We start from the raw sequence: 16,882 nt of genomic DNA, 5'->3' as shown, positions 1-16,882 counted from the left end.
CGCCGCGGTGAAATCACGGCGTCCCGAAGAGCTGACAGGACACCGGGAGGGCCCCTACCTGCCTCCTCGGTGTCCGATCGGTGAATGACTGCTCCGTGCCTGAGATCCAGGCAGGAGCAGTCAAGCGCCGATAACACTGATCACAGGCGTGTTAATACACGCCTGTGATCTGTGTAGAAGATCAGTGTGTGCAGTGTTATAGGTCCCTATGGGACCTATAACACTGCAAAAAAAAGTAAAAAAAAAGTGTTAATAAAGGTAATTTAACCCCTTCCCTAATAAAAGTTTGAATCACCCCCCTTTTCCCATAAAAAAAATAAAACAGTGTAAAAAAAAAATGAAAATAAACATATGTGGTATCGCCGCGTGTGTAAATGTCCAAACTATAAAAATATATAATGAATTAAACCACACGGTCAATGGGGTACGCGCAAAAAAATTCCAAAGTAAAAAAAGCGCATTTTTGGTCACTTTTTATACCATTAAAAAAGGAATAAAAAATGATCAAAAAGTCTGATCAAAACAAAAATCATACCGATAAAAACTTCAGATCACGGCGCAAAAAATGAGTCCTCATACCTCCCTGTACGTGGAAAAATAAAAAAAAATTATAGGGTCAGAAGATGACATTTTTAAACGTATAAATTTTCCTGCATGTAGTTATGATTTTTTCCAGAAGTGCGACAAAATCAAACCTATATAAGTAGGGTATCATTTTAACCGTATGGACCTACAGAATAATGATAAGGTGTAATTTTTACCAAAATATGCACTGCGTAGAAACTGAAGCCCCCAAAAGTTACAAAATGGCGTTTTTTCTTCGATTTTTTTTCCGTTTCGCCGTGCATTTTTGGGTAAAATGACTAATGTCACTGCAAAGTAGAATTGGCGACGCAAAAAATAAGCCATAATATGGATTTTTAGGTGGAAAATTGAAAGGGTTATGATTTTTAAAAGGTAAGGAGGAAAAAACGAAAGTGCAAAAACGGAAAAACCCTGAGTCCTTAAGGGGTTAAACCAGGTCATGGATGGTGAGGCCCTTAGGCATGTGAGTGTGGCCTGTGTTGAAGTTTTGTTTAGCTAACAAGTGTAACTTAATTGCTGGGGCTTTAAGATGTAAAAAAGTAAATATGTAGCTTAAATGGGCACTGTCATGAAATAAAAAAATTGATATGTTGTAGTACTTAAGTACTACAACATATCTCTAATATAGTTTAATTAAAAAAAGTGATTTTAAACCAGTTTAAAATCACTTTTAAATTCGGCCACTAGGGGTCGCCCTCCTAGTGGCCGAATGCATTCGGCAGTGACGTCACTACAGAATTTCGTCTCATTTGAGCCTGGCAAATGAGTCGAAATTCCAGTCACTGCGGTGCTCGCTCCCGCCTGTCAATCAAACAGGCGAGAGCGAGCACAGTGAAATCCAGGGCTGCGCATTGGCTCCCTGGACTCTCACACTGGCCGCCTCCCTGCTGCATATTCTCCCTGCAGCAGGGAGGCACATGGCTCTTACCTCTGCTTACAGCCCCGGCTCCAGTGGGGATACGCCGCCTCCTCACTGCTCCTTGCAGCTGTGTCCTGTCATTGCCGGGGGGAGCACGTTATATGGAGCAACAAGTGTAAGTGCAAGTGTATGCCCGGCTTCCTGTCATGCTCCTACACTCTGGTAACTCTCTCTATGGTTCTGGAGGACTTTCAATCCTCCAGAAACATAGAGACAGTTTCCAGAGTGTACGGGCATGACAGGAAGCCGGGCATACACTTGTTGCTTGCTACGGACCACAGCTCATGGTCCGGCACAGGTGAGGGGGGAGGGGGGGATGCGATATTGGTCGGGGGCTGGGTGTCTTCCAACACAGGGTGCCTCCAGTTGTTTCCCCACTACAACTCCCAGCATGCCCTGACAGCAAATAGATGTCAGGGCATGCTGGGAGTTGTGGTGGTGAAACAGCTGGAGGCACCCTGTCCTGAGAACTATGGGCGGAACTCGGCCCCCAGCAGGCATCAGTGACGTGGTGCCTGCTGGGGAAGTCTGCCTGGTAGTGAGCACACTACCAGGCAGACAAAATGCCATTTTTAAGATAATAAAAAAAAAAAATAAAGGCAGGGAGGGGGTTAGGGATAGATGGGCAATAGGCAGGGACAGAAAAAAAAAAAAGAGGATGGTGGGAGCTACCCTTTAATGTATTGCATGGCACTCACTGAAACTTTTTAGAAGTTTTTTATAAGTTCATTGGTGCTGTCGCTCGCTCTGCTAACTAGTGGTTGTTAACAGCTGTTTCGATTACAAGCCACACTTTCTTAAAGGGGCACTCTGCCCCTAGACATGTGTTCCCCTATCCGAAGGATAGGGGTTAAAGGGGTACTCTGCTGGCAAACATTTTTTTTCAATCAACTGATGCCAGAAAGTCATTTGTAAATGACTTCTATAAAGAAATCTTAATCCTTCCAGTACTTATCAGCTGCTGTATACTACAGAGGAAGTTCTTTTCTTTTTGAATTTCCTTTCTGTCTGACCACAGTGCTCTCCGCTGACACCTCTGTCCATGTCAGGAACTGTCCTGAGCCGGAGAGGTTTGCTATGGGGATTTGCTCCTACTATGGACAGTTCCTATAATGGACTGAGGTGTCAGCAGAGAGCACTGTGGTCAGACAGAATAGAAATTATAAAAGAAAAGAACTTCCTGTGGAGCATACAGCAGTTGATAAGTACTGGAAGGATTAAGATTTTTATATAGAAGTCATTTACAAATCTGTATAACTGCACAGGGATCGCGGGGGTCCCATTGGCCAGACCCCCGCGATCAGACATCTTATGTCTGGGTGGAGTACCCCTTTAAACCTGTAACAGAGTGGGACCCAGTTATTCACCCTCACTGCTCAAGCTGGGGAGTTTCATTTCTATGCAGTGCACTGTACATTTACAATGAAATGTTTATTATATATGATAACAACAATACCCACTTTATATTTGTTTTGTTTTATTTTACTACTTACTACTTTAAATGCTTACTTTTTATTTTTTTTTTTAAGAAAATAAGTATGCTTAAATGTTTCTATATACAGGGATGTTTGATTGGACTTTTTGATCACTTTTAATTCATTTTTTCTGGTTTATAAAGTGATTAAAAATCAGCAATATGACTTTAACGCCATTTACCATGCGGTTTCATTAACATTATATTTTAATAGTTTGGACATTTCTACACATGGTGAAACCAAATATGTTTATGTTTATTTTTATTTACATGTTTTTATTGTAAAAAAAATTGGGAAAAGTGGGGTGATTTAAACTTTTATGGGGGATGAGAGGACGTTTATTCACATTTTCTATAACCCCTCCCCCCCATAGAGGACTATGACATACAATGTTACAATTGCTTACACTGTTCTCTGCCATAGGCATAGTACTGATTTGTGTTATCCACTTATCTAGGCTGCTGAGGCAGGTAGGGGACTCATTGGCCTTCATCCCAGCTGATCAGGACACCCAAACTCATCAGCACCAGAAATGTATCCTTTTAGAACCTGTAATCCAATTTTATTGAAGGATTTAAAGGGTTATTGCTGGCCATGGGCATGATCGCTGCTGTCTGGCATTAGAGGTGAGTCCTGGCTGCTGATAGCAGCCATTTATTACCATCTATACGAGTGCAGCTCCTGTGATTGGTTCATAGACTGTTAATCCTAAATACTGTAAATATATGTCATTGCATGGAACTTCATTCTCACCCATGACATAACTATACGTCATAGGGCAGGAAAGGTTAAAGTCATCCTCTCTGCTGTTAATCTGTGCTAACCATATGGGATAACTTTAGTAACATGTCGTAGGTGGTAACTCTAATGCAAAAGCATACGCTGTCATGGTTGCTGTCAGCTTACGATAGCCTGTGCACAGGGAGTGCTCCTTTTCTATCACTTCCATGTCACTAAATTCTATAGTACTTAGACATGAAGTTCATATATTCTTTTCTGTATTCAAATACTGTACGAATTCTCTAATTCCCTCCCAGATTATGAAAATGTCAACCACAAAGCAGACGTGTAGCTTCAGGCACTGTAAAAATGGATTTTTGTTTAATACTGTAGACGCAGTTGGCTGAGGGTGGCCAAGAACAGGTTGGCAAAAGTACATGTGATTGTGTCCAGTACCAGATACATGATTATACCATTCTTCTTCAAACTGGAAGCAGTTAATAGTCAGGACAAGCTCCACTTACAATCTGGGCTATTGCCTGCAGTGATAACAAATTCATGTACAGTGGCAAATCCCTTCTCTTGAGGTAGATATAGTTTCAAAGTCTATAGTAAGGAGAAAAAAGTGTTTTTTTTTGCCCATGGAGCTTCATTCAGAGCCCTCATGAAATTGTCTGTATGTTTAATATAGGTGTTGCTGGTAAGGAATGGTTGTGATAGCCAGTCTATATAGTTAGAGATGGGTTCTGAAACTGACCCGATGCCCAAGACAACTGGGTGTCCTGGAGGTGATGTAAGGCTTTTGTGTGTTTTAGGTAAAAAATACCAGTGGGGGCAATGCAGGAATGATGGAAGAAGTTTATCAGCTTGTTTTCAGTCAGCCTTTGACTCCAGAAACTTCACAGCTTCCCACCCAAGCTCTTTGGTCACTCCTAAATCCCAAATTCCCCTTTAATACAGCAACCACTCCATAACCTATTGTTATAGCTGTATAACTTTCCCAGGAATTACATCACTGAAACGAGCAGCCTCAGTGACATATATGCATGATTTCCATATATGTTTAGATCCTCATATCTGTCTATCTATCTAGATATATATATATATATATATATATATATATATATATATATATATTATTTTTTATTTTTTTTTGAGACAGTTACAGGAGTGGTGGTCGGGGATCACAATATTTCCCCAGGGTACCTCTCATATGTGGATACCAGGATTGAGAAGGGTGTATCTCATCCAGAGAAGCTGAGTGAGATATGGGAAATGCAGATAAAGTTCAAACCCTGGCAAGATTTAGCTTGCTAGGACTTTTGGTGAGTACTGTTATGGGGTATGAATTTTATGGGATAAAAAGCAGGTTTTGTCATAGCTGCGTTTTTTTTTTTGTGCTGGAAAATAAAAACAGGAAAAGCCTTTTAAAATTCACACGTTTTTTCCCGTCTCTGACTGCTATTTTCAGTGGCTCTTTGGAGCTAATCTCCCTCAATAATGCTTAGTGGGGTTCTCCACCCCTAGACATCTTAGGGGATATTTATCAAAGTTGTCTATGTCCCGCATCAATATGGACCAACCTACAGAGGGTTAGTCTGGTCTATTGTGCGCCTAATTTTTCAAAAGGCACATGGCTCTTGATAAATTTTGTGCACAGACTTCGTGATCTATGCTTTAGACTGTATTTAAACCTGCTCCAACATGGTCTGACATTTTGGCGTACTTTCAGCCTATGCGACTTGTCGCTGAAAAGTCGCTTTTGATAAATTCAGCACCAATGCATTTTCCAATGCATTTCAGTCTAAAATAGACTAGAATGCATCATGTTCTAAAAATCCTCTAGAGCAGAAAAGTCGCACATATTTAGACTGCGACTTTCTGTGCGACAAATTTAGACAGGAAAAAACAGTCTAAATCCTTTGATAAATATTCCCCCGTATCTCCTATCAAAAGAATAAGGGATAAGATGTCGGATCGCTGGGGTCGCACCACTGGGGACTCATGCGATCTCGACTGCGGCACCTCAGACATTCAGTGCACGGAGCGAACCTCGCTCCATGCCGGATGATTGGCGATGCGGGGCAGAGACTCGTGACCTCCCATAGACTTGCATTGAGGGGGGCATGGCCGTGACATCACGAGCAGGCGCGGCCATGACATCAAGAGTCTCCGGTGCTGCACCCGATGCTCTAAAAAAACACCGGGTGCAGCAGGGAGATGGTGGGGGTCCCCAGCGGCAGGACCCCGGCCATCAGACATCTTATCCCCTATCCTTTGGATAGGGGATAAGATGTCTAGGGGCAGAGTACCCCTTTAAGTGACTCCACCAACTTTAATCTAGTTTTGATAACTGTGTCAGACCTATTATACTTCGTCTGCACAGAGCAGTGTCCTAAGCTACATGTTGAAGTCTTATGATGAAAAGTCAAATAAATTGCAAAATGTTGTCCCTTCACTGTTTCGTGCTCTCGAATGACTTTAAAAGGTAAACAAAAAATCCCACTCTGGACTGATTCTTTTATTTCTTTATTTCTTCTGTCCACATGTTATTCTGATCCTTTCTGATCTCTCTTGGAGCCATCACCTGCAGTTTTTTTCTATGAAGACGCTCATAATTCCTTCCTAGGAAGGTCTCTAAACCAAATGGGCTCGCTAGTAGGCAGCTTGGTAGACCTTTGCTAGTTCAGTTATCATAAATCTCTGTAGACCAAAAGAACCTACCAGGATTTATAGCAGAAGACATATCTGCATTAAATAGATCTACACTCACTGGCCAATGGCTCTTCTTGACACACTTTGGGTCGCTTGGTGCTAATTAAGCATTATTTAAACATACCGGCCTACCTGAGTATTATTGCTTTCCATGTCCATCTATTTATGATCACAGTGAACCTATCTTCTGATGGCTACTTCCAACAGGTAAATGCACCATGTCACAAAGCTCAAATCATCTCAAACTGGTTTTTTTGAACATGACAATGAGGTCACTGCACTCCAATGGCCTCTACAGTCACCAGATCCCATACAATAGAGCACATTTTGGATGTGTTGGAGTGCAAGATTTACATCAAGGATGTGAAACCAACAAATCTGCAGCAAGTGATGCTATCATGTCCATATGGACCAAAATCTCTGAGGAATGTATCCAGCACCTTGTAGAAAGTATTCCATGAAGAATGAAAGCAGTTCCGAGGGCAAAAGTCATTTCATCCCGGTACTAGAAAAGTGTAACTAATAAAGTAAAAAATACTTTTAATAGAGTCAATCAGGACTGTATCCAGGTACAGCAAGAATATTATACTGCACGTCTGGTAAAAAAAAATACCATAACCTCAATAGGACAAAATGTGATGGCAGTATGATCAGAGCCTTATAGGATTCCTTAGCTCAAACTATAGGGGGGATTAATTAAGAAAAAGTATAAGGGAATGTCTTTTTTGTAGTTGCTGATTGATTTGGCTAATACAGATAAGTCAACAAAAACTGCACTGTGTGAACTTGACCTTATTATAACTGCATTTAGGGCACATTTTTATGTGTTTTCCATGCACAGAAAGTAACAATGGCAAGAACAAAAAATGTATTTTTATCTACCAAACATGAGAACTGTGAAGCCCTTACTGGCACATTCCTAAATCCCATTAGACTAGGAAAGCCTGGTATTAAAGGAACAGTAACATCATTAATTAATTAAGTCCCCCATGAATAGAGTTTGCATGAGTTTCTCTTAGCTGAATGGCGCTATGTAATTACGGAGGCTGACGTCTATTGTTTTCAAAGCAAACAGCTGAACTCAGTTACTGGTGCAGTAAAAGAACCATTCATTAACCCCTACTGAGACGTTCAGTTTAGTCTTCATAGACCTAAGACCAGCATTCTGAGGTGCTGAATAATTGAGACACTTTAACAAGGGCATTTACAAATGTTGTCAATAACCATAGTACTGCCAAGTGAAATACAGTTTAGGCTTTAAAGAATGCTGATATAGAGCCAAAAAGGCATGCAAACTGGTAAAACGGTCAAAACATTAAAACCAGGTGAATTGAATACATTGAATATTTCCTTATAATGGTACCAGTAAGGGACAAACTATTCAGCAAGTGAACAGTCAGTTCCTGCCATTCATGTTGATGTTGCTTTGTCACAGAACACCTACCTTAACATTGTTGCAAACCAAGTACAGCTCTTCATGACAACATCACTCTCCAATGGCCTTGGCCTCTTTCAGCAAGATAATGTGCCCTGCCACACTGCACAAATTGTTTAGGAATGATGTGAATAACAGAACATATTGAACTTCCCAAAACTGACTAAAAACTGTGGTCTCTGCTGGTAAAACAAATACGACTCCACCTTGCAACTTATAGTACTTAAAGGGGTTGGCCACAGATTTTTGAGAAAATATTTCCCTGAGTACAATGTAACTATAGTGCAACTCATACAGTCAGTATAGTGTGCAACTTACTCATACAGCCAGTATAGTGTGCAACTTACTCATACAGTCAGTATAGTGTGCAACTTACTCATACAGACAGTAAAGTGTGCAACTTACTCATACAGTCAGTATAGTGTGCAACTTACTCATACAGACAGTAAAGTGTGCAACTTACTCATACAGACAGTAAAGTGTGCAACTTACTCATACAGTCAGTATAGTGTGCAACTTACTCATACAGTCAGTATAGTGTGCAACTTACTCATACAGTCAGTATAGTGTGCAACTTACTCATACAGACAGTAAAGTGTGCAACTTACTCATACAGACAGTAAAGTGTGCAACTTACTCATGCAGTCAGTATAGTGTGCAACTTACTCATACAGTCAGTATAGTGTGCAACTTACTCATACAGTCAGTATAGTGTGCAACTTACTCATACAGACAGTACAGTGTGCAACTTACTCATACAGTCAGTATAGTGTGCAACTTACTCATACAGACAGTAAAGTGTGCAACTTACTCATACAGTCAGTATAGTGTGCAACTTACTCATACAGTCAGTATAGTGTGCAACTTACTCATACAGACAGTAAAGTGTGCAACTTACTCATACAGACAGTAAAGTGTGCAACTTACTCATACAGACAGTACAGTGTGCAACTTACTCATACAGTCAGTATAGTTGCAACTTACTCATAAAGTCAGTATAGTGTGCATCTTACTCATACAGTCAGTATAGTGTGCAACTTACTCATACAGTCAGTATAGTGTGCAACTTACTCATACAGTCAGTATAGTGTGCAACTTACTCATACAGACAGTAAAGTGTGCAACTTACTCATACAGTCAGTATAGTGTGCAACTTACTCATACAGTCAGTATAGTGTGCATCTTACTCATACAGTCAGTATAGTGTGCATCTTACTCATACAGTCAGTATAGTGTGCTACTTACTCATACAGTCAGTATAGTGTGCATCTTACTCATACAGTCAGTATAGTGTGCAACTTACTCATACAGACAGTAAAGTGTGCAACTTACTCATACAGTCAGTATAGTGTGCAACTTACTCATACAGTCAGTATAGTGTGCAACTTACTCATACAGTCAGTATAGTGTGCAACTTACTCATACAGTCAGTATAGTGTGCAACTTACTCATACAGTCAGTATAGTGTGCAACTTACTCATACAGTCAGCTTTCTCTGCGGCCCATAGAGGAGCATTTGATGATACATATCTCCATGCTTCCTCCATAGGAGTACAGTGCATACAAACACAGAGCGCAGGCGCAGCGGAGGAGGCACAGTGATGTGTACTGTCACATGCTTCTCCATGTATGGACGATGAGCTGTCTGGCTGCATACAGGGACAGAAGACTGATGGGGGATGGAGCCACATCACTAAAAAGAATAGGGCTGTAGAGAAGCTAACTGTATAAGTAAGGTGCACATTATACTCAGGACAATGATTTCTCAAAAATATGTTTAAAAGTGGCCAACCCCTTTAATGGATCTGCTGTCAAGCTCTTGTCCTAGATACCACAAGGCACCTTCATAGTTCTTGGCTTCTCAATGTTTTAGTGGCATGAAGGGGACCTAACAATATTTCACAGGTTGTTTAAATGTTATAGCTGATAATTGTATATAAATGCTTCATTGCCTTCAAAAAAAGTAATCACATGTATGGACACACAGACAATTAAAGTAAGCATCACTAAGATGTGACTGGTTAATATGGGGGACATTTTTGTCTCATGTAGATTGATAACTCTGGGCCAGTGTCTACTTCCAGAAAAAAGTCCTTGAGAAACTCCAATAATGAAATTATCCATCTATACTCACTGTCCACTTTATTAGGTATGCATGTTCAATTGCATGTTAACACAAATCGCTTATCAGTCAATCACATGGAAGCAACTCAATGCGTTTAGACATGCAGATGTGGTTGGGACAACAAACCGAGCATCAGGATGATGAAGAAAAGGGATTTAACACCTTAAAAAGTACCTGTCACCAAATAAACTGTTCTGAACTAACTCAGGCTATGTTCACTAACTATTCCTAACTCACCCTTTAAACAATTTCAGAGCTTTAAAAAGCTTGGTACCATACCTTTATTCTTGCTCATATAGTGCAATTTCCCAGCAGGAGAAAGTGGGCATTTCCCAGCAGGCATGACATCACTGAAGCCTGCTGGATGACCACTTCTGCCCTCACACGGTTGCAGTGTTGTGATGAATGGAAGACCTCAAGCTCTGTGCATCCTTCAGTGAGGATCTTTGCAGCTTTCAGTGAGACTCTGTGCAGCTGTCAATCAAGCTCAGTGCAGAGAAACACTTCCTGAGTTTGGTCTCCTGCCAGGCCAAGAAGAGACCAAAGTCACTGTATTAATTGTGACAGGGAACAGAACAGAGCCACCTAGTGGCCATTTTTTCTATTACATTTTAAACATATTTATGTTGATAATATTAAAAGCAAGTGAATGGGAAAGTGTCTGCTAATTACACAAGGAACACTATATAAAAAGTTTTATTTGGTGACATGTACTCTTTAAGGACCAAGGGGGTACCAGTACGCACTTTGTCTCTAGTGCTTAAAGACCAAAGGCGCACCTGTTACTCGTTACCAATGTTTGAAGCGTGCTCGCGAGCTGAGCACGCTTCATACCCGGTGGTTCCCGGTTGCTATCAGCAGCAAGAACCCACGGTTAATAACGGGCATTAATGATCAGGCCGATGCCTGGCATTAACGATCAGCTGAGCTGATCAGGACCATTGCGGTAATATCGTGATATTACGATCAGCTGAGTGGATGGCGGGAGGGCCCTTACCTGACTCCATGCTGTCTGAATGGTCCTATGCTGCTCCAGGAAGCTCCAGCAGGCTGGAGCAGCAGAACACCGATAACACTGATCATTGCCGAGCTCGTTATCCCCTGTGTTGGGGTCATGGAGTCCCAGTAGTGTTTTGTACACATTGGTCAGATTGGTCAGCACCCCAGCAGTTCTGCTTTCATTACACATATTTTGTACACGTGTATGCATATAGCACTTTGGGTAAACATAGACACTTTATTATTTATAGTGGTATTCTTTGCCATTTGCACTTTGCATGGTTTATATGTATTCATATAGTATTATTATAAGATTTTTACTTCTGTGTGTGTAGCTGCAATTAATTATTGTATTGTATTGGGACTCTTTCCCCTTTGGTTATTATACCTAACACAGGGCAGAGTGTAGTAGGAGTGCATTCCTCCACTTTGGTCATACATATTTTAAGTGATTTTAATTGTCTTTGTACTCATTTTTTGTGTCTAATAACATTGTATCATTATTTCTAATTATTGGATGTGCATCATTATATAGTTGCTAGCTTTCTTGTTGGTTTGTATCTTAAAGGGTTAAGGGACATTGAACGTAGCATGGTTGCCAGATGGGTTGGTCTGGGTAGTTCAGAAACTGCTGATATACTGGAAATTTTATACAGAGCAGTCCCTAGAGTTTACAGTGAATGGTCCAAAAAAAGAAAATATCAGGTTAACAGCAGTTGTGTAGACAAAAATGCCTTGTTGATGTCATAGGAGAATGGGCAGACTGGTTCAAGATAGAAGAAATTCAACAGTAACTCAAATAACCACTCATTACAGCCAAGGTGTGCAGAACACCATATCTGAATGGACAATGCTGCCTCGTCTGATGAGTCTCGATTCCATATACGACATTCAGATGGTACGGTCAGAATGATGGCCAGTGTTGCTAATGACCATGTCCATCCCTTTGTGACCACAGTGTATCTTCTGATGGCTACTTCCTAAAGGAGAGTGCACCATGTCACAAAACTCACATCATCTCAAACTTGCTTCATGAACATGACAGTGATGTCACTGTACTCCAATGGCTTCCACAGTCAACAGATCTTGATCCAATAAAGCACCTTTGGGGTGTGGTGGAAGGGGAAAATCACATCATGGATGTGCAGCCAATAAATCTGCAGCAACCACGTGATGCCTTCATGTCCATATGGACCAAAATCTCTGAGGACTGTTTCCATCACCTTGTAGAAAGTATACCATGAACAATGTGAGTGTATATCATCAAAGCTTCCTTCGGGAGATCAGCTCTGTAGTAACCCTTCCTTTCCTTCTCCTGAACAGAGGATTGTTACTGCTGACAACCTCATAATACCATTTTAATGGCTATCTGCAGTGCCAACATCCTGGAAGGGAGCACAGGAGGAGACTTAGGAGTGACCAGCATCTCTGCCTCAGGAAGCTCATGAGTCCATAAATGACCAGAGTATCCATTTCTAAAGGATCTTGTTGGCTGGAATAGTGTAGTCATAGTCTACTATGCTATTCCATCCTTTATTTTTACAGTATTTTGACAATTAACAGCCCAGTGAATGCCAATAGGACAATCTTAGCTCTGACTGACAATGGATGCTTATGGATATTTATAGCATGTATGTTTGGCGCTTTCCTGGCATATATGCTAAACATATGGAACAAACGTAGCGTAAACCCAACCCCACCATTTTAATAATGAAGTGATGAAGGGCCAGTAAGTTGTTTTCTATGTTTCAACATATTTTTAGGGTGGCCAGAAGTGTATAACACTCTACTGTAGTTTTCATCCAAAACTGAAAATGAAAAACGTGATAAAAAGCCTATTTAACTTTCACTCCTACGGTGTCATGTGGTCCAAAGACAAACAGGCTATGCTATAAAATGGAAACAAAAAATGTTTAGTGTTAAGAAACGAAAACACTGAAGAGCCTTTCTGTGAGATACCAGTATTCCCAGGTGTCTGCTATTCACAAGACATGTTAATGTTTCTGGTAGCAGCTGTGAGCAGTAATGACGGCTACATTCTATGTGTTAACCATATCACTACCAGTTACTTGCTTTGCACGTCATAAAAAAAGTGCACCTCAGTGGACAGTGACATATGCCAGGTGTGTAAGTCGTGGCCAGAAAAAAAGCCTCCATTTTCAGCTCAGCTTGGAATATGTGGCCAAAATAATAAAAGTATGGCTTGTAGATCTTTTTTTTTATTTTATCTGATAATGGGGGGCGTTTTTTTCTTAGCTGCTGATAACAACAGTTCAATGATATGTTTTACATCGTGCAAATGGACCATAGGAACCTGAAGTTTGGATATGACTTATTAACTTCCATGTGAAACTGTTCCAGGCTTGTTCGGAGTGCAGAGGTTATTGGAAAGCAGAGGAACTCTTAGTACTCAGATACCCCCAGGACTTACAGTATGGCTGTGTACATTTGAAAGAGTAAAAATTTGTTGTTTATTGAAAAACAAAACCCATAATAAAATAAAATTGTAATCCCCCCTCTTTTCCATAATTAGATGCGCTTTATAATGGTTTGAATGAACTCACTGGTAAGAAGAGAAACTTCCAATAGTCTTTCACAGTTGATAGCAGGAAAAGGGAAAAATTATCAAGGAAGCTGCCATGAGCTATAACGCACATGCAGGCACAGTAGGGGTTAATAGGTTTCTAAGGCCACTGTATGTGTAATCCATAGAATAGGCTTCCTGATTACAGCTATATGCATTGGACTTTGGTGACAAAGCCTAAATAGCTGTTGTAGTAGTGATTTTTCCAGATTGCTATTGGACTTGGCATTGGCTAGACTAAGGATCGGAGTTTAAGAAGCCCTCTTGTCTTCACCCTTTAATCCCTGCTACAGGGATCTGAACTTCTTAGATCACTACCATAGAACACCTCTTTATTTGAAATTGGTCCATAATTCTGTGCTGTCTATAAAGTAGTAAAAGCTTTACTCTTATGCTTTTATACAATACTCTGAATCCCCTGCAGATTAGGGCCCTATTACAGGGAGAAATCATGGGCCGAATAGGACAACATCACCCTGTCTGATTGTGGCAAAGGGCCAGGAGAAGGATAGATTATTTTGTCCCTACCTGCCCAACACTAGAACCGTGAACAGGCTCTGTAAACAAGCACCAGTCTATAATATAGAGCTTCGGGCTTTGTGTTATAGGGCATAATGTTCTGGCTGCCTGTAGCCACCACAAGGAGGAGCTGTAGAGCTTACTGCATACTATTTATATATTGAACTTAATAATAAAATAGAATGTGTTAATATCCTAAGCTCAGGGCCAACTCTGCCTATAGGCAAAATAGGGAGCCGCCACAACTTAGCCAGCCAGTATCCGAAGCACCCACTCACAGCCAGCACCACTCCCCCTGATGCACTCCAGCATTTGTTACAGTGTGTCACCCAGGTTGTAAGGAGATTACATGAGGAGGGGGTTTGTTACAGTGTGTCAGTCATCCCAGTAGTAAGGTGATTACATGAGGAGGAAGTTTGTTATAGTGTGTCACCCAGTAGTAAGGAGATTACATGAGAAGCAGGTTTGTTACAGTGTGTTACCCCAGTAGTAAGGAGATTACATGAGGAGGGGGTTTGTTTCAGTGTGTCACACCAATAGTAAGGAGATTACATGAGGAGGGGGTTTGTTATAGTGTTTGACCCCAGTAGTAAGGTGATTACATGAGGAGGTTTGTTACAGTGTCTCACCCCAGTAGTAAGGTGGGGCTTGTCAAAGGACGGAGACAATGGGCAGGGTCAAGGGGGTGGCAAAATTAGCTTTCGCCTAGGGTGGCAAAAATCCTTGCACCAGCCCTGCCTAAGCTTCCTTTTGAAGTAGATGCAGACAGGACAAAGTATATAGTTTTATTCTATAACTATGCAGGAGATTTCACACTTTAACCCTTATGAAGATACGTTGAAGAATTAATCCACAGGGATATTTGGACCTAAAAATGACATGGTGTTAAAAGGTGGACATTGAAGGTGCTGCAAGGAGTTCTTGGAGGAACAAGATAGCATATAGAACCAAATGAATTTTCCTTTAATTTGTATTGTATGAAAAAATCTAAAATTAATTTCACTTTAACCTATTTATTTCATTTTTCTTTTCTTATGGAAAGATTAGAAAAACATCTGCTTCCCTTATACGCATGCCAAGACTTTCCCACAGATGAAATTTATTGTAATGTTTTCAATTGAATAAATAGTTATGTTTTATGAGAAAAAAAAAAGTTGGATGTTACAGAATAGTTAATTTTAGTTAATTGTGTGTCAAACTATGCATTGTACTAAATGGCAATTTTTTTTTATATTAAACTGGATAGTAAAATTGTTCTTCTAAGGACACAGTGAAAAGAAGACAGTGGAAAGTACATTAATAGCTGCATACAAGAGTAGCACACATTCTAGTATTTCAAATGGCCAAGTGTAAATGCTTAAAGGGGTTATCCAGGAATCGAGAAATAGAGATAATTTCTTTCCAAAACCGCTCCCTGTCTGCCTCCAGGTTGGGTGTGGGTCCTGCAGCTCAGTTCAATTGAAGTGAATTGAGCCAAGTTGTAAAACCACACCCAACCTGGAGACAGGCAAGGAGCGGTTTTTGAAAGAAATTAGGTATGCTTTACGATTCCTGGATAACCCCCTTTTAAGATTCAATGTAGGATAAATGTTCCGTGCGTTTTCTTCATTTTATTTACATAGGACCATTCGTATCAGTGTATGTATGGTAACATTGTAACATGGTAACATTTCAATGCACACGCACACATGCATGTAGAAGACACGCTCTCTAGCACAGTGGCTCCCAACGTGGGCGCCTCCAAATGGTGCAAAACTACAACTCCCAGCATGCCCGGACATCCATTGGGAAACACTGCTGTAGTCTAATGGAGCAGCGCTGGTTCTCTTACCCCAGTAGGACTGTCTGAGTTGCACTGCATAATATCTGGATGCTGTGAACAGGCTGCATTTCAAGTGACATTTTAGCATTTGCCTGCAGTAGTAGTGATAAATCTCTCTGTCTAGCTCCCCGCAGTCCACTGAGAAATCACTTCTCTAGTTCAAATAGGTGTATTTGGGAAACAAAGAAGTAACTTATAACTGCTATAAAATAACCTTCTAGTTGTTAAATGTATGTTCTTTGTAGAAAATAAGAGCAGGGCAATCTGTAACTGACTGAGGACAATATCTGCATGTATATTTTTTTTTCATTAAACAGGTATTCCGGATAGCAAAGATTTCTTACTTTATGTAAGGTAGGGTCATACGTAGCGTATACACAGCATATTTGACCCAGCGTATTTCTGTGCTAGCAAAGTCTATGGGAGTAATAATAAACACCCAAGACCCATAGACTTTTGCTAACACCTAAAAAGGAGCGTAAAATAGGCAGTGTCAAACAAGCGGTGTGTATTCACTACATGTCCCTACCCTTAAAGGGGTTGTCTGTCCATAACATTTTTTTTTTAATCTGGTCAGGAAGTGGGTAAGGTCACGTTCACACGGGGGAATTTCCGTGTGGAATTCCGACGAAAATAACTGCCCATTGATTTCCATGGGATTCCGCAGTGCCATTCAGACAGTGGAATTTACACAGCGGAATTCCATTTTCTGCACTTTCTGAAGTCTTATATTTTGAGGAATTCCATGGCGGAATCCTATTGAAGTCAGTGAATTTCAGCACAATTCTGTGTTTTGAGAACACAGAAATACGTCCGGAATTCTGAAATTCCATTCAGCAATCTTTGCTGAAAGGAAGTTGTGCAGAATTACGGAAATTCTGTCCTTAATTTATTAATATTCTATTATCTTCCTCACACCTGTGTCACCATTGGTATAAAAAAGCTTCACTCCTTGCTGTCTGGAGCTTCTTGGTTTAGGGATGT

The 16,882-nt window shown here is 40.6% G+C and overlaps 1 long non-coding RNA gene across 1 annotated transcript in view; it reads left to right on the top strand.

Moving 5' to 3' along the window:
- The window catches only part of LOC130273783 (uncharacterized), an 84,650-nt gene extending 69,336 nt beyond the window's left edge, over positions 1–15,314 (top strand). Inside the window, exons 3-4 of the long non-coding RNA XR_008844119.1 lie at positions 3,437–3,513; positions 15,119–15,314. This is a non-coding gene — a long non-coding RNA (uncharacterized LOC130273783). The remainder of the gene's footprint in view (positions 1–3,436; positions 3,514–15,118) is intronic.
- The last annotated feature ends 1,568 nt before the right edge of the window (positions 15,315–16,882 follow it).

The sequence above is a fragment of the Hyla sarda genome, chromosome 5 (assembly GCF_029499605.1).
Source record: "Hyla sarda isolate aHylSar1 chromosome 5, aHylSar1.hap1, whole genome shotgun sequence".
Taxonomy (NCBI): Eukaryota; Metazoa; Chordata; class Amphibia; order Anura; family Hylidae; genus Hyla; species Hyla sarda.
The sequence above is the reverse complement of the archived record's forward strand: the minus strand, read 5'-3'. Positions and strand labels throughout refer to the sequence as shown.